The 18,775-nt window shown below is 42.9% G+C and overlaps 1 non-coding gene and 1 pseudogene across 1 annotated transcript; both read left to right on the top strand.

Annotated features, from left to right (window-relative positions):
- Positions 1 to 9,286: 9,286 nt before the first annotated feature.
- Positions 9,287 to 12,715, top strand: LOC136489164 (probable plastid-lipid-associated protein 13, chloroplastic; annotated as a pseudogene).
- A 188-nt stretch (positions 12,716 to 12,903) lies between these two features.
- Positions 12,904 to 12,989, top strand: LOC136490499 (small nucleolar RNA SNORA17). Its single transcript, XR_010767777.1, has one exon. It is a non-coding gene; the product is annotated as a small nucleolar RNA SNORA17 (small nucleolar RNA).
- Positions 12,990 to 18,775: the final 5,786 nt, after the last annotated feature.

The raw sequence follows: 18,775 nt of genomic DNA, 5'->3' as shown, positions 1-18,775 counted from the left end.
CTGGATCCGGCTTACCTGGTTCAGGTGAAAAAGTTTGTTCCCGCTGTGGAAAAGCATCGTCTGAGTATGAAGCGGTCATGCATCATTTGTCCGTGTAATCACAGCCAGAACAAGCTTGCCAAGGAAGATGACATGGTGCAATCTCACTTGGTCCGGTTTGCTTTCTTCAAAGATTACACCACCTGGAAATTTTACGGTGAAGCAGATGGGAGTGCCGGTGTAACTAGAGGAAACTCGTCGACGTTGACGACAGTGGTGACCGTAGAATATGACGGAGGACAACAACCCTCATCATCATCATCAGCAGCAGCCGACGGGCATGGCACTACTGCTGGCAGCAATGCTGATCGTGATTACATCATGATGGATGATTTACTCCAAGACATGGCCAGTGACGATGGCAGGGGGGCAGCGATGGGGATGGTGAGCAGGTTGCTGTGAGGGCGCCCAAGGATGTGGAGCTTTTTGAGGAAATATCTAACCGCCTTCACCATGACGATGTTCTATTTGGGAGCCCGAGGTAGCTGGAGAATTTGAGAGAGATGAAGCAAGCATCAATTAATTCCCTCTATAAGGATTGTCCAAAGCAGTGGATAGCGCTGCTTTTTAACCTCCAGATGCTAAAGCTGAAGGCTCACCATGGCTGGTCTGACACTAGCTTCAACAACCTATTACGTATCCTTGCTTCCACATACCCAAGGATAACAAGGTGCCCGCCAATACCTATCAGGCAAAGAAGCTAATTCGGCCAGTGGCGAGGAAGCTTAAAAAGTTCCACGCCTACCCTAACCACTGTATCCTATATTGGGGCCCGTATGAGAACTTAGGGAGCTATTCGCACTGCGGCGTGAGTCGATACAAGAGGAATGTCGGTTGTCGCATGGATGCGAATGACAAGGGAGCCTCGAGTGGGCCGAGAAGAAGACGGCCAAGAAGAGTAGTGCAAAGCAGATCCCGTCTCATGAGGACAAGGAAGAAGAGGGTTGCACATAGAGGAAAAGCCATGCCCTATCGATGTGGTACCAGCCGGTGATCGATCGCCTACGTGCTATATTTGAGAACCCCGAGGATGCCAAGCTAATGTCCTAGCATGCATCTGATGATCGCACAAAGGATGATGGCAAGCTACGACTCCTAGCTGATGGCCAGAAGTGGAAGCATTTCAACGCTAAGTTCCCGGAGTTCGGCAACGAGGCGAGGAACGTCAAGTTCGTGGTGAGTACCGACAAGATGAATCCGTTAGGTGACCTCAGCAGCTCGCACAACACTTTGCCGGTCATCCTCACCATCTACAACAAACCTCCCTGGTTATGTTAGAAGCACATGTATCTTTTGCTGACCATGCTTATTTCTAGACCGAAGCAGCCCGACAATGATATAGATGTGTTCCTAGAGCCATTCATGGAGGACATGAATGTAGGACACGTGGACGCCTAAGAGGGGGGGGGTGAATTAGGCAACTTAAAATTCTAACTCCAAACTATGGCCTCTTTTTCTACCTCTAGCAAAACCTATGCAAAAGATAATCTATCTAGATGTGCAACTACGGTTTTGCTAGTGTGTTGCTATCTCTACCGCAAATGATAATAAAAAGATCAATGTAAATGCGGAAGCTTAAAGAGCAAGGTAGAGATATGCAAACTCCCGTCGATGACTCCGGTATTTTTACCGAGGTATCGAGAAGCGCGCAAGCTTCCCCCTAGTCCTCGTTGGAGCCCCTCGCAAGGAATCCCTCGCAAGGGCCAAGCTCCCGGTCGGGTAACTCCGTGGATAGCCTCGGGCCTTCCCCACGCGCAAGTGGGTCTCCGATGTGCCTTCCGGCAAGCCTCTCCCGGATGCTCCCCGCCGTCTTCACTATCAAGCTTTCGGCCAAAACGCCGCGGGCCTTGTTCCCTTCGGTACACGGTGGCGGCCGCACCACAAACGTGGTTGGTGCGATCTCGCAAGACTTCAAGCCCCTCCGATGTACAACTCTTGTGCTCGCAAGCACGGGGTGGCAAGAGGTATGCAAACCTCACTAAACACTAGGCATACACCTAGAGCAAGCGCATAAGCGGTGGTCTAATCAACCTAAGCACTTCGCAAAGCACCTACGCTAATCACCTGATGAAACACTAAGCACTATGCAAGTGGAGATCACTAAAATGGTGTATCAACACCCTTGGTATGTTTCCTCAGCTCCACACTTACCAAATGGCCGGTTGGGGGTTGTATTTATAAGCCCCACTGAGAAAGTAGCCGTTGGGGTCCAACTCCCGCAATTCTGCTACTGACCGGACGCGTCCGGTCGTCCCGACCGTTGTAGCCGCGAACCACCGATCGGACGCTGCTAGCGTCCGGTCGCAGTTTCGCGTGCCTGGAACCTCTCTGTACTCGATCGGACGCTGATGCCCTGCGTCCGGTCGGTTGCCTCCAGCGTCCGGTCCTTGCGTCCGGTCGCCTGTCTGCCGAGCCACCGGTCCAGCGTCCGGTCGCGCTTTCAGCGTCCGGTCCAGCGTCCGGTCGCCTCTGCGAGCTCGTTTCTTCGCGATCTTGCGTACGGCTTGGTTCCAATCTTCATGCTTGGACTTTGCTTGATATCTTGGGTCTTCACTTGTGCTTCTAAGGTCTTTCTTAAGGTGTTGATCATCGGATCATCACGTCGCCTTAATCCAAGTCATGTCTTGCACCCTATTGGACTACAAAACAAACACTTGCAAATTCATTAGTCCAATTTGGTTGTGTTGGTCATCAAGCACCAAAATCCAAAGTAAATGAGCCTAGGGTTCATTTTCCTTACAATCTCCCCCTTTTTGGTGATTGATGACAACACGACCAAAGCAAGCAAATGATAAAAATTTTAAATTTAAAAATTATCTACTTGCTAGGATGCAATGCAAAGGGCAAGTTTATGATGCTAAGAGATACTATATGAAAGACTATGATACCAATTGAAGACCTAGCTTGCCCTTGCAAATGTCCCCATGTGTCATTATGGATTAAAGTTTTGCTTCTTATAAATTCTCCCCATTACTTAAACTAATCCATAATCCACTATCCTTCCTTTCTTGGACCATTACCATTTGTAAACATTAACTTAATGCTTGCCTTTGGTCCTCCAAATTCTCCCCCTTTGGCATCAAACACCGAAAAGGAAGACATTAGTAGCACAAGGAAGGGTCAAATTTCATGATCCTTTGTATATAGAGTGAAATGGATCACAAGATTTGACTCTCATATTGTATAGAATAAGCTCCCCCTAAATATATGCATACATATGATAGAAAACAAAGCATATGCATAGTTAGCAATTTATTGTTCAAGAGAGTTTAATCTATATAATGCATGGAGAAAGCATGAAAATATGAAATGAAATCAACATGATGAAGCCAATTGAAGAATGATGCTTAACTCCGGGGACTCCAATTTCCTTACAATGAGACTACTACAAATGTGATTGTTTTAAAAAAAATGATATCATTTGAACAAGTGTTAGTCTCAAGGCATCCATCTTGTAGATTAAGCTCCCCCCTAAATTTGTGCACACAAGTGTTGAATACTTGTGACATTTGTGCACATTGATTTGAGTATCAAAATACCATTTGAAAGATGATATTTGGGAGAGATTATCTACAATTTGGACTTTGGCACATATTAGATAAATAATTGTAAAACAAGCTATGTGCCGTGCTTCGAAGCAATTTTAAACCATGTAGGTTTGCTCCAAGGGTTGATAATGAAACCGAGCAAGCCTACCATATAATATACCTATTGAATGCATAACAAAAGTTGTAAGCATGTAAATGCAAACATTAGGCATGAAAGATAACTAGAAGCTTTTAAGAGTATACCAATTGAAAGACAAAGCCAATTGAAATGAATACTAATTGGAAGTAATGACATCTAGTTACCTAACATGGGAAGGGGAATTTGGGTCCATAGTATTCACTAACCTACTTGGCAATGACTTTGTCCATCATGATGCACCCCATGAAATGCACCCGTACTTTGCCAAGTCTCCAAATTCCCCGACTTCCGACGGACTTCTCACTTCCCTTTCGGGATCCAAACCTTCTTGGTGCTCTTCATGTTGGAAATGATTTCCTTTGGCACCCAAAAGCGTTTGACCCCATTGTTGGCTTGCTTGTTCACCTTGATGGCCACCACCTTGTCATTTTTCTTCTTCTTCAAGAGATAAGGTGTGGAGGCCTTCTTGTCCACCTTGTTGGTGTAGGTGTTGGAGAGCTTGCTTGTTTGCTTTTTCTCCTTCTTCTTTGCTCCTCCCCCATTCTTCACCTTGCACTCATAGGACTTGTGGCCTTCTTTGTGGCACACGTAGCAAACCACGGTTTGTCCTTTATCAAGCTTCTTCACTCCCTTGATGGTGTTATCTTGATGAAGTTGGGTTTGCTTCGCATTGCCTTTCACTTGAGTCAAGTCCATGGTGAGGCGAGCTACTTCTTGCTTGAGTTGCTCATTCTCTTTTGCAACCTCTTGTGTGCATGTATCTACAATCACTTTCTCAACACAAGCTTGGTTGCACAAAGGTGAGTCTAAATATAAATCATTGCAAGAGGTAGATGCATCCTTTTTAATTATGTCATTTCTTTTAGATGCCTTTGTGGGGGTATTTTTAACGGCCTCAAGATTAGCAACTTTATTTGTTAGCTCATCACAATGTTTGCACATGATTTCCATTTTAGCAAGCAAACTTTGATAATCATTTTGTGAGCTAGCTAACTTTTCTTTTAATTTTTTCATTTTTCTTTTCAAGTTGCTTATCATTAATTGTGCATGCACTTGTTGTTGCACTAGCCTCAAGTTTCTTAATTTTAGTAGATAGTTCAACATTGAGATTTGCAAAGTTTTCATATTGTTCAAGCAAATTCTTGTATGCTTCTTGTGAACTACCTAGCTCTTCTTTTAAAGTTTTGAGCTTCTTTTGTTGACTAGTGCAAATTTTAGCATATTTAAGATTTTGTTGCACAATTGTATTGTAAGAAGGCAAATCATCATCACTATCACTCTCACTAGAGGATGAGCTTTCGTTACCTCGTGCCATAAGGCACATTCGTGAAGAGCTTGATGATGAGTGCTTGCGGCCTCGCCTCTTGTGATGGTTTTCTTCTTCACTTGAAGAATCATCCCATGACCTTATTGTTGTGAGGGCTTTGTTCTTGCACGCCTTCTTCTTTGTCTTGGGTATGGGCTTGTTTGGACAAACTTCCACAAAGTGCCCCAACTCGCCGCATCCATAGCATCTTTTCTTTCTTTGCTCATTTCTTTGATTGGTGAAAATGAGGTCTTGGATTTGGATGGGCACACCCTTGACATTGAGCTTTTGAATCATCTTCTCCACCTTGTTGATAAGTTTGATTGATTCTTCATCAAGGTCGGAGGTGGAGGAGGAAGATTGATCATCACTTGATTCTTCTTCTTCATCATCATCATCCTCATCTTCATCTTCACTTGAGGAGCTTGAGCTTGAGCTTGTCTCAACTTGCTTACCCTTCATCTTCTTCTTCTCGCTACATGCGAGAGCTTTGCCTTTGCTTGATGAAGAAGCTTCTTCTTGACCCATCTTACGTGACATTTCAAATGCCACTAGCTTGCCAATCACTATGCCTGGGGTCATGTTGCTCAAGTCCTCCATGTTGTGAAGGATGGTGATGATGCTTGCATATTTCTTTTGTGGTAGCACGGAGATGATCTTCCTCACGATGTCCGCATCATCTAGCTTTAATAATCCTATAGAATGGAGCTCATTGATAATTAGATTCAAACGAGAATACGTATCACGAACAAGCTCATCATCATTCATAGTAAAGGAATCATAGTTTTGCTTTGCTAGACAATGTTTTTGCTCACGGACATTACTTGTGCCGTCATGGAGCTCTTGGAGTTTTAACCAAATTTCATGTGCCGTATTTAAAGTAAATACTTGGTTAAAAACATCCATGCTAAAGGATTCAAACAAGCAATTTTTTGCTCTAGCATTAAAATGCAATTCTTTTTCATCACTCTTTGTGGGTTTTTCGGGATTCTTAATGGGTTTCATCCCGTCACGAGTGACTCTCCATACACCTAAATCAACCGCCTCAAGATGACAAGCCATTCTTGCCTTATAATAGAGGAAGTTAGTGCCGTCAAATTGTGGAGGCCTAGCGGTATCCATCCCAACCACTCTAAAAAGGCGTCGACTCAACGGCGGTTAAGCCAAAGGTCCAAATTGAGCCAACCTGGCTCTGATACCACTTGTAGGACACGTGGACGCCTAAGAGGGGGGGGGTGAATTAGGCAACTTAAAATTCTAACTCCAAACTATGGCCTCTTTTTCTACCTCTAGCAAAACCTATGCAAAAGATAATCTATCTAGATGTGCAACTACGGTTTTGCTAGTATGTTGCTATCTCTACCGCAAATGATAATAAAAAGATCAATGTAAATGCGGAAGCTTAAAGAGCAAGGTAGAGATATGCAAACTCCCGTCGATGACTCCGGTATTTTTACCGAGGTATCGAGAAGCGCGCAAGCTTCCCCCTAGTCCTCGTTGGAGCCCCTCGCAAGGAATCCCTCGCAAGGGCCAAGCTCCCGGTCGGGTAACTCCGTGGATAGCCTCGGGCCTTCCCCACGCGCAAGTGGGTCTCCGATGTGCCTTCCGGCAAGCCTCTCCCGGATGCTCCCCGCCGTCTTCACTATCAAGCTTTCGGCCGAAACGCCGCGGGCCTTGTTCCCTTCGGTACACGGTGGCGGCCGCACCACAAACGCGGTTGGTGCGATCTCGCAAGACTTCAAGCCCCTCCGATGTACAACTCTTGTGCTCGCAAGCACGGGGTGGCAAGAGGTATGCAAACCTCACTAAACACTAGGCATACACCTAGAGCAAGCGCATAAGCGGTGGTCTAATCAACCTAAGCACTTCGCAAAGCACCTACGCTAATCACCTGATGAAACACTAAGCACTATGCAAGTGGAGATCACTAAAATGGTGTATCAACACCCTTGGTATGTTTCCTCAGCTCCACACTTACCAAATGGCCGGTTGGGGGTTGTATTTATAAGCCCCACTGAGAAAGTAGCCGTTGGGGTCCAACTCCCGCAATTCTGCTACTGACCGGACGCGTCCGGTCGTCCCGACCGTTGTAGCCGCGAACCACCGATCGGACGCTGCTAGCGTCCGGTCGCAGTTTCGCGTGCCTGGAACCTCTCTGTACTCGATCGGACGCTGATGCCCTGCGTCCGGTCGGTTGCCTCCAGCGTCCGGTCCTTGCGTCCGGTCGCCTGTCTGCCGAGCCACCGGTCCAGCGTCCGGTCGTGCTTTCAGCGTCCGGTCCAGCGTCCGGTCGCCTCTGCGAGCTCGTTTCTTCGCGATCTTGCGTACGGCTTGGTTCCAATCTTCATGCTTGGACTTTGCTTGATATCTTGGGTCTTCACTTGTGCTTCTAAGGTCTTTCTTAAGGTGTTGATCATCGGATCATCACGTCGCCTTAATCCAAGTCATGTCTTGCACCCTATTGGACTACAAAACAAACACTTGCAAATTCATTAGTCCAATTTGGTTGTGTTGGTCATCAAGCACCAAAATCCAAAGTAAATGAGCCTAGGGTTCATTTTCCTTACAATGAAGAAAGTATGGGAAGAAGGGGTCAATATGATGGATGCGTCCCTAAAGGAGTTCACTCTAAAAGCCATCATGTCTGTCACTGTCACCACTTACCATGGTCTTTTTTCACTATCGGGGCAGATCAAAGGGAAGACTGTCTACGTAGTTTGCATTGATGGTACTTGCTATACTTACCTTAATGCATCCAAGAAGATGGTATACATGAGGCATAGGCGATTCCTCATCAGATAGCATAGGTACCGAACAACTACGATGAAAAAAGTACTTCGACAACAAGGACGAGCCACAAATTGACAAGCTAGAAAACACTAGGTACGGGCAAAAGGTGTTTGACATGGTGAAGGGCATTGAGGTTGAGTTTGGAAAGAAGAAGAAAGAGAAAGATGGGACCACGACAAGGAAGAGAAAGTAGGCACTTCGTTTGGAGTTTGAGGGCCTCGCGCAAGTATCACTACTACAGAAAAGATTTTTAGAGACGGTCAAAAGTGATATTTAGAGACGGTTTTAAAACCACTACTATGCCAATGATCGTAAAATAAGTGATTTTCATAGGCGGTTTCAAAACCGCCTCTAAAATTTGATTTTCAGAGGCAGTTCTCTTAAGTCAACCGGCTCTGAAAATTTTTCAAATTTTTTAAAATCATTTAGAGTCTAAAAAAATAAGAAAAACTATTTTTAATATAGCTAGAAGGGCTGAGGATCGGCCGATCGTCCACAGCTCACATGATTTATTTTTCACTTGTTTTGAATAAATGTCTACACCCGGATTCGAACCCACAACCTCTCCCTCGCGCGATCCCTCCTCTTCCACCACACCATGCAATCACATGTGTCAAGTGCTACGATGATGTCTATTTGTACTAATATATACAAATCTTATGATCAATATTTTAGCTCATAAACAATCTTAAATGAGAAAATTTTTTAACTATAAAGTTTTAGAACTCGTCGAGCACTCCAACTTTGATATAGAACATTTCACTATGTGAAAAACGGTTTGTAGCAACGGGATAAATTTTTTGTAGGGGCGGCTGGTGATGGAGCCGCCCCTACAGTGACGTGCTAGGAAGCCATTAGACCAGCTGCCCCTACAAATGGCACAGTAGGGACGGCTAATAATACGAGCCGCCCCTACAAACAGGGTCGATTTATAGAGGCGGCTCACTCACCAGCCGCCCCCAGTGTTACGATTTGTAGGGGCGGCTCAATCACCAGCCGTCCCTACAAATCACTTGTACAACAAATATCTCCCAGTCCTCAGTCCCCAGTCCCCGGCCCGGTCCCGTTCCCCTCTGATCCTTTCCTCTCTCTCTCTCTCTCTCTCTCTCTCTCTCTCTCTCATCCCCACCGTCGCCACCTCCGCCGTCTCTTCCTCCCCTACACCTACGCCGCCGCCGCACCTCCCCTCTTCCTCCTCCGCCGCCACCATCCCTCCCCATCCCCCAACCACGACGGCTCCACGGAGGCCAAGATCTAGGCATGGTGGCTCGTGAGTCCAGCGGCCGCCAGATCCGGTAAGGGGCCGGCTCCCATGAAGCCCGATTGATTTAGAGAGGCCCTCCATGGCCTCACCTTCGCTGGCGTCGCCAAGGAGGCTAGGCGACCTCGGTGGCACGCCCCCAGATCCGGCGAGGCCGCTTCCTACAAAGCTGTTGCGTATCGGATCTAGAGAACTAGCTCTCGCCCCGCCGTCCCCGCTACTCCGCGGGGCGCTGCAGAGCCACGGCCCAGACTTTCCAGGGGGGCGCCGCCGCCAGCTACGCCCGCGAGATGGAGCTCCTCTCCGCCAAGGAGTCCCTGCTCCTCGCCGTGAGCTCTTGCTCTTCCTCTGCTCTTCTCAGTCCCTCGCCTAGTACTACTTGCTGACCTTCCTGTGCGGTGCCTGCGGGAGGCTCTTGTCCCCACACCGTACCAAATTGTAGGCGATACTGTCAAATTCTAACCTGTAATTTTAATCTAAATTTCACTTTGATTTTTTTCTCTCCACAATCTCAGCATGGAAATGATATTTTTTCCATGATTGTGTGTCCGACTTGTGAAATGACAGCTAGTTGATACTGAACTTTTGAGGCATTTCTCAACTAGGGTATGTGAATTTCTTCTTACCAATTTCAGTTTAAAGATGTTGGGGGTTTTGAGGCCTTGGTCAGCGGGAAGACTACTGAGATGCAGAGGATCGATGTCAATGAGCGAATTGTTGGACTTGAATGCCTGAATCCGACACCACGCCCCACAACGTAAGTGTTATGGCTAACAAAAAACGTATTATGTGCTGTATCTTGCTTGAGATAATTTTCATAGTAACCCTATGATTTAAGCACTAAGATGAGATGAACTTTCTTTCATTCTGACCAAAAAAGCTTTTCTGTGTAAGCATATTACATTAACTTGAATTCCTTCTATTTACTTTGCAGGTCGCCGTTTCTGGAAAGTCGATGGGACTTTGAATGGTTTGGTGATAGCAGTCCTGGAGCATTTGCGTCCCGTCTTTTGTTTGAGTATGTCCCTGTCGCTGTTTGTTGGGTGCAAGTTATAATTTCAATATTTCATTTGACTTGAATTCATTTTAAGTCAAGCTTCTCCTGATAGCATGTGTGTTCTAATTTGAAGGAGGTCACCTACAGCTGTTGCACACTTTACGGGACTTGATGTGTCGATCAAGGATGGATACTCCAAGCTCTCATCTAACCTCAAGTTTCTAAATACGGTAATGCCAGAAGATTTTAGGAGTGTACCTACTATTTTTGCATAGTTTATGGGATCCATCTTTGATTCTTAAGTATATTGGTTCTATACGACATTTATGTGCCTGGCAAGTCAGTATCGCTTACAAGTTACAATATGTAGGATTCACCTTTTATAATAAAACCAGTCTGTGTCTATATCTGTGTTAGTAACAGATTGTGCGCAAAAGCTTCCATAAGCTGAGGATACTTCATAATTATGCTGAAGTCATTTATTAGCAGGTCGTTAGTATCTGTATATTTTTTTTGAAATTAGTACACATTAGTATCTGTATTATCTGCAAGTTGAATGTTTCTGTGTGATTGGGGATTATTTTATTGTTGCACTGCCATTCTCACTATTTAGCAACTTCCTTTTTTATGTTTCCAGATACAAAGCAAGTTCCTACTGACAACTCAATTGTCTGTTGAGGGCCCCATCAGAATGAAAGAGGAATACGTTGAGGGCCTTATAGAGATTCCCAGAATCAATGAAGAATCATTGCCTGAACAGTTAAAGGGCTTGCTTGGCCAAACTGCAGGAGCCTATAAGGGATGTTGTTTCAGTGGGGCTTAAAGTGCCACTTGGTAAGTATGCAGGGCTTCACACTCTTGTAGCAATATGCTAGTTAGAATACTATCATTGCTGGAACTATATATACTAGGCACACACGCTTCTAGTTTCTGAGGTCGTATTGCCTGCTTAGATAAAGAAACTATTGATTTTGTTATGTGAATTTTTTTTGTCAATGGATTCTTGCCAATTTATTTGCCAAAATATTAAATTGTTGAGGAACATGTTAACATTGGCAGTTGAGGAATGCTTCTTTGGCTTACTCTCAGGGTTAGGAAACAAAATCGGTCCTAATATTGGGAGGGATCCAATTGTTTATAGGGTCGTAAAAAAACCCTTTTATGATTTTTTAAAAGTGACATTCCTTTTTTACATGTAAATTTAACAGTCATTTCATTTACGTTTTGATTTGCTTGGTTGTATCGGATTGGAGTTGGAGTGTTGGACTATAGTAGATTAGTATGAGGGGGAGGTGGTTCTTGCTGAGCAGGCTGACAAGACTGGGGAAAGCAGCCCTTCCGTGGATGACAAGGCCACAGAACATCAATATGAGATTTTTTTTTTGTTATTGACTTTTGTACATGCGTGAATCTCTTTGTACAATGCAAGAATTACTATATTTGGCTTCACACTTAAATTGATATATTTTCAGGGGAGTTGATTGATAATTTTCTGCAGACCACTGCTAACCAGCTGACTGTCTATGGGTATATTTCTAATAATCTATGGTTTAAATACATGTTCTCAATTGTATTCTCATTTATCACATTGTCAAATTTCATTGTTGCAGTCTCTTCTGGTTACAAGAGGGACTTAACAAAAGTGAGCCTTGTGTCTTCTTCCGTAATTTGAGTACTTGAACTGGAGCTGTCTTTATTTCTTATGTATATTTATTCTACAGTACAACGGAAGTCTATATCTCCTAGCAACTGATCAAGGTTTTATAAGCCAAACTGATTTGGTATGGCAAAGGTTGGATGAGGTATGTTAACTCCTGTGATTATTTTAATTCTCGCTTGAGATCAAAATCTTTACTGATCTTTTTCATTCTCAACTGACAATCATTAGGTGAATGGAGATGGGGTTTTTCTTACCAGCAACTTCACACCCTGTAAGGCTGAAACTCCAAGAAATGATTCATGGAATGAACAGCAAGCTATGACGAGTACTGTTGTATGTATAACATCAATAAACTGCTATAGTTGTTATTATGTACATTAATGTTAACTAGTTCAAATTTATCTTTGTTCACAGGATTATCTTGCTCAATTTGACAACACTTCTGGAAAGTATGTTCTTCCTACCTGTTTTTTCTCAATGTGCTTTATTGTTGTGTGTGTACAACATTCCTAGTTTGGATTTCAGCAACCATGTGAATCTTGTATGAATGGTACTGTGCAGAAAATGTCCGTCAGTAGGGCTATAAATGATATGCTAGTTGAAGCTATAGTTTCTTTTCTGATCTGTTGATTGTTGCTGTTAACCTAGCGCAATAACTTTCTTGAACTTCGACTATTTGATGGTTTTTCTGTCATTGTGTATTGGACTGTCGGCTTAGCATGTACTTGAATGACCAATATATGCCTTACTGTGATTTTGAATGTGCTCAATGTGCTAAATCATCATAGATGTGCACTCATGAGTCACTTTGCATGTGTTATCTAAATTCTAACGCTACCACATTGGCCCTCCTATGCTTGCAGCTCTGATCTGGAGCTAGCTATAGCACTTCAATAGCAAGAGTTTGAGCGGCCCTTCCATGTATCTCAGTATCATTTTCATGTCTTTCATGTCTTTGTGAAAGTGCTAAGATGAATAACTGTATGCTAAGCAGCCCTTCCGTCGAATTTGAATTGTAAATTTATTTATTTTTTGGCGGAAAAATGATTTATAGGGGCGGTTGGTACTGTAGCCGCCCCTACAAATCAATTTGTAGGGGCGGCTGGTGTTCCCAGACCGCCCCTATAAATTGATTTGTAGGGGCGGCTACAGTACTAACCGCCCCTACAAATCGATTTTGTAGGGGCGGCTGGTCAGCCGCCTCTACAAATCGATTTGTAGAGGCGGTCTAGGAACCGCTCCTACAAATGCATGATTTGTAGCCACCCTTTCATAGGGGCGGCTGGCAGGTAAAACCGCCCCTACAAACGGTTACCAGCCGCCCCTAAAAACGTTTTTCTACGTAGTGTTTCTCCATCAAAGGTTATTTGAAAAATTCAAAAATTTGAAATTCAAAATCTGAGACTTAATTTATATATTTTGAACCCTAAATAATTCCAAACAAAAATTTTATTAACTATAAAGTTTTAGATCTCGTCAAGCTCTATAATTTTAATACAAATTTTGTCTTCATCTAACTTTATTTAAAAAAGATATGAATTTATTTGTGCTACAGCTATTTTTAAGGATGGTTGACTTAGTCAACCGCCTTTGAAAATCGATTTTCAGAGGCGGTTGACTTAATAAAACCGCCTCTAAAATCACTCATTTTCAAAGATGGTTGACATAAGCAACCGTTCTTGAAAATAGCATTTTCAGAGGCGGTTCGCTTAACGGAACCACCCTAAAAATGAATACATTTTTAGAGGTGGATTTCTTAGCGGAACCACCCCTAACAATTGATTTCTAGCAATGGTTGTATAGCTACGGTGCCTCCCACGAAGGTTAGTGACAGCGTGCTAAGACAACGCTTTTGTTAGAAAAGGGAGGCGCCTCTAAAAATCATTTCTATACTAGTGTATATAATAAATATGGGCACAATGTTCGAGGGCCTCGTGCAAGTATATAATTAATGCAAGTTCTTGTCCTCGATAGATACTGGTGTTGCCTCTTTGTTTGTAGTTCGAAGCGGAGGAACCACCTTCCTGGGCACTTCTTCAACCACATTAGCCGATGGCAAGCCACCGTTGAAAAGGGGCCAACAAGGGAGGCACTAGAAGCACGATCGAATGCATGTGATATACTAGGTGGGGCCGCGGGGAGAGCCCTTGGAACCAAAGAGCATCATCGGCACCTTCCACAACCAGTGCTCCTATATAGTCATGGAGAAGGTGCCTATCACATATGACAATTGGAAGACAGTCCCAGACGACCTCAAGGGTGCGGTGTGGGGAGAGATGAAGAGGCGGTTCACATATCCAATGGAGGGCTATGATGAAGGGAAGTGCAAGGGGCATGTGCTATTTGTTGCATGCAAAGCGCTTCGCAGCTTCAGGTCCATGCTCAATAAGGAATACATGAAGACAGGGAAGACACCCTTCGTGCATTACAATTTCATCACCGTGATGTCTAGGAAGTCTTTGTCATACAAAAATAAAGGGACGAAGCAAAGGCCAAGGGTGAGATGTTCTCCGAGCTCACCAAGAGGAACGTGCTCCACCATAACCTAGGCATGTGTTGACGGTCATTAACATCAATTTTAAATCATCAATATAACCTACATATATACTTAATTCTATCACCAAACATAGGAATAGGGGCTTAAACTAATAAATTCCATGAATTTTGGTGAATCTGTGTTTTCAGTAGGGTTTAATCAGAAAACCGTCAAGGTGGACCTATTCATCAAAGCAAATCATGTTTATTCGTGACGATGCCGACTTAGGAAGACTCTAGAACCCTCCAAAAGGCAACCCACCGAAGAACGAGCCAAGTGGCAGACATAGGGGGCTAGCCAGCCCCACCACTAGGCTGGCCTATGGGCCCCACCAGTCAGCCCCCACTTCGTACGTCGGTTTCCCACCGCCTTAAAGATCAAATCTACGCCGTTGTTTTAAGTCGGTTTGATCCGAGGGTCCATAATTAACGTCTTCCCCTATATATAGCAGCCCCTACCCCCTCTCTGGAGGCATCCTAAAACCCTAATTCATATCCTTCTCATCAGGATTAGAGCCAGCTATCAAGAGAAGATTAGTCCTCCATAGGATCTAGTTTTGTAACTAGAAATAGTGAGATAGAGTGAGGCAAGAGTTTGGAGGAAGTGCGGCCTGTTGGTGCTCTCTGTATGGCTTGTACCTTGGTGGATCCAAGTTCTACTAGAGCTTGCTTCTGAGACATCTCTGGTAATCAACTTCTGATTCAAGTAACCATCGTGTTTATATTGTTCTTTAGGTTTGCGACTCTTTTGAGTACTTTAATCAATTGATCATAGGTTAAAGTAGCATTCGTAGTGTAAGTGTGGTGCTTAGACTCGATTACTCATAGATGTACCCTACATTTTGGATCGGTGGTAGCTTGTGAGGGTGACTCTTATAGCCTTGTTGAATCCTTTGTAGTCCACCTCCCGTTTGTAAGCCGAGCAAGACCCAGTTACTATAGGAAATACACTTTGCCTATGTTTTCCTTACTAATATCCCCAGATTGAACAATAGAAGACATACCTTACCAAAGTTAGAACTAGAGAGCCTTATTAGTCCTCTCTACGCTCCTGTTTATCTTAAGTCTTGTTGCTACTCTTGGCTAAGTTAGATTGTAGTTAATCTCACATGTTTTCCTATTTATACGATACTTGGAATACTTTCAGGTGAAAGCTACAGCGGTATCCTTGTGCTTGCGGATTTATCTATGTTCGTTAGCGCCATTGTTGGGGAAACGGTTGCTGAGTTAACTACGAACCTAGCTTAACCTTGTATCTTTATTCTTTTATCTTTTATTCTTTTATTCTTTTTACTTTGGATTTGGAATCCATACCTATATATCAATATGATAAACGTATGAGTGCACGCCTAGAGCCACCAAAATCTGTAGAGCCTATCCTAGCACCTGGCTATGAGCTGTGCTCATGCTTTATAAAAATGATTCAGGAACAATCCTTCTCAGGAGAAGACAATGAAAACCCAAACTCACACCTATGAGAGTTTGAGCAGACCTGTGCATGGTGCATATCACTGGCATGTCTAATGAGACCTTAAGATGGAAGTTGTTTCTGTTCTCTTTGACGGGAAGAGCTAAGCGATGGTATAGACAAACCATAGGAAGTATGCAAGGAGATTGGGAAATGCTATGCTCTAAATTTTATTTAGCTTTTTTCCACCTCTAGAGTTGTCCACCTTCGAAAAGAGGTCATGGGCTCATTTTAATGACCTCATCACCACTGGCCGTGACCTTGCCATTCAAGACCATGTACTTCTTCAACACTTTTACATGGGTCTTAACAAGGACTCCAAGAATTTCCTTGATATGGCCTCTAGAGGAGCTTTCCTTCATTTGTCTGTTGACAAAATTATTGGACGCATTCTCTACACTAGTATTCATGATGAACTCCCCGAGGAAGAGAAGAAATCATCTCCCGAACAAGAAGAGGAAGTTTTGATAGCCAAATCACAACCACTCCAATCCCAAGATTTAGCTATCAATCCTGAACCATAAATACCCCAAAATCCTCCAAGGAAAGAAGAAATTCCATCTTTGGAAATCCCTGTTGAAATTAAGGATGATCTTTTTAATGCTGATTTTGGGAAAATCTTAAACTTTCTGCTACATAAGAGACCTTCGAGTAAATATAATTCAAATCCTCTCAAAAAGGGATCTCTTAGAAAGCATCCTAAATCAAATTCCTATTTGGAACATCTAGAAAAACCTAAGGATGGAAGGACAAGTGATGCCATAGAAGGAGAGCCAAGCCACGTAGAAGCCAATCCTATCTTCTCCCCTTCTATGCCCACAACCGATATAAATTTTGAACCCATCCTCAACCTCGATGATCCCTCTTATGCTCTTTCTCCTGAGTCTCATGATGATCCTAGAAATCCACTAATACATCCAAAGCATAGGAATCATGAAGGATCCAAGGATGATCAAGAAGAGAAATGACAACGACTAGAGCATTCATGCGTCGTTGCAAGTAAAGAATGGTTGGACAAGACCGAAACCTTAAGGGTAGAATTTAACCCTAGTTTGGATCTGAATAGTGAGCGTAAGTCAATCTCTTTAATAAACATGGCTCATCTGAGTTTGGAGGAGGCCTTTGACAAGATCAACCCGAGAGTCACAAATCCAAGGGAAATTTTGGACATTCATGAAGAATCAACCTTGGAGTTTAAAAAGGAAGATAACATCAACGAGCATGGAAGCTACTTCATAAACACCCCATCAAATCCATGCTCGTATGAGAAATCTCCTAAATCAATTGGTCACTCCAACATTACCACACATGAGATCTTCAACCCCCTCATACTTCTTGTTCATAAAAACTTTGAAAGGGTGGTTGTAGATGCGTTTGTATATCATAAATATTGCAGATCTCGTTATGTTGTTGGCATAGATCTTGAGACAGGTACATAAAGGTTGGTGTTGGAGGGGAAACCACTTCACCAACTTAAAGCGCAATTCAAAGGTTTCCCAAGGACGAGCTTCTGTCCTAAAACAAGCACTTTTTGGAGATAACATGAGCTTTCACCTTTTCCTATAATGCCCTTGTGAAATGAGCATAAAGAGATAATTGTGAGAATATTCTGTCAGGTATTTTTGTCACTAACCATTCTAGGTTTGAAGCAAAAAGAATGAAGGATGACGACGCAAGGTATGTCTAGCCAATCATCATGCAACATTGAATCACATTCACACATGAGAGTTCTATCATCCAAACTTAATTTTTATTGCAAAATTCAAGCTGGGGATAGACTTCTCTAAAAACATTTCATGCCATGTTGCGAAATTATCTTGGTTATCTCTACCTTCATGCCATGTTCAATTAGCTAAATAACAATCATGCTCTTTCATCTCTATTTGAATAAATCTCTATAATACTTTCATACTACCTTTGTTTGCTATAGTATGCTTAAGGTTTGGAGTATGTTCATACATCTTTTAAATTAAGCATGGTGCTTAGTTTAGGAGTGCTGATCTTACTTCCATGGCTTTTAAATTAAGCGTGGTGCTTAGGTTAAAATGCTTTCATAGATTAAATTAGACATGGTGTCGAGTTTAATTTTTTGGACCAAGAGTGTGCTTTAGTAGATACTGGATATTTTGTTGGACTAATCCCTACAGGAAACTCTCAATTCAATTTAGGTAAGTCATGAGATGAATTCAAATCAGAGATGAAGCAAGGCACATGATGAACTCCAATAACTTTGCGCAAAGAAGACACAGTTCATTCAACATGGATGGAAGAACTCCATGGAACAAAGAGGAAGAAGATGAGTGTCATAAAACATGATCTACCATAAAAGCACGCACTCATAGGAAGTGGACAAACAAATCAATAGGTCCAACAAAATGTCAAAGATCAAAGGGCAAAAAGAAGGCATAACAAAAAGATAAGAAAGAAAGGATGCAATCTAGGAGACAAGAAGCTTATGAACAACTCAAGATGCGAGGCTAGCCAAACAAGGAAAATTTCAATCAAAAGGGAAGGACCATCATGAGTCATCTACCCTTTGTCGTATGGTGTCATCGTGCTTCAATGACAAAAGTAACATCTGAAGGTAAATGGTCATTATTTAAAAAGTTTTTCCTTGATTTGGGTATGCACATAAGTAAGAAACAAATATGTTTGAGTCACAACTTGCTTGATCCAACCCGATTAACTCAACATGTTTAGTTCTTTAAGCTTGTTCCTAGCACCACTTTTCTTGAGCCCATAGTATTAACCAAATAAGCTGAAAGTGCACATCCTATCTCTGGAAGATGATAGTTATAATCATGTAAAGTTTGATACATTATGAAAAATTGAACAATCCTTCCATGGGTTAAGCAATTCAACCCTTTTGGCCAAATGTACTTAAATGTTACATTCACGCTCAATCTTCTAATCTTATCACCCATGTTATAAATGAACAAAGCATATGAACATCAACTTCATCTTGTTCAATGTGCCTAAGGTTAGAGAAGAATAAATAAAGTTTTGGTTCTGTTGGTGTTTTTCCACCAACA

The sequence above is a fragment of the Miscanthus floridulus genome, chromosome 10, assembly GCF_019320115.1.
Source record: "Miscanthus floridulus cultivar M001 chromosome 10, ASM1932011v1, whole genome shotgun sequence".
In the NCBI taxonomy this organism is placed as follows: Eukaryota; Viridiplantae; Streptophyta; class Magnoliopsida; order Poales; family Poaceae; genus Miscanthus; species Miscanthus floridulus.
This window is presented reverse-complemented; position numbering and strand designations above follow the sequence as displayed.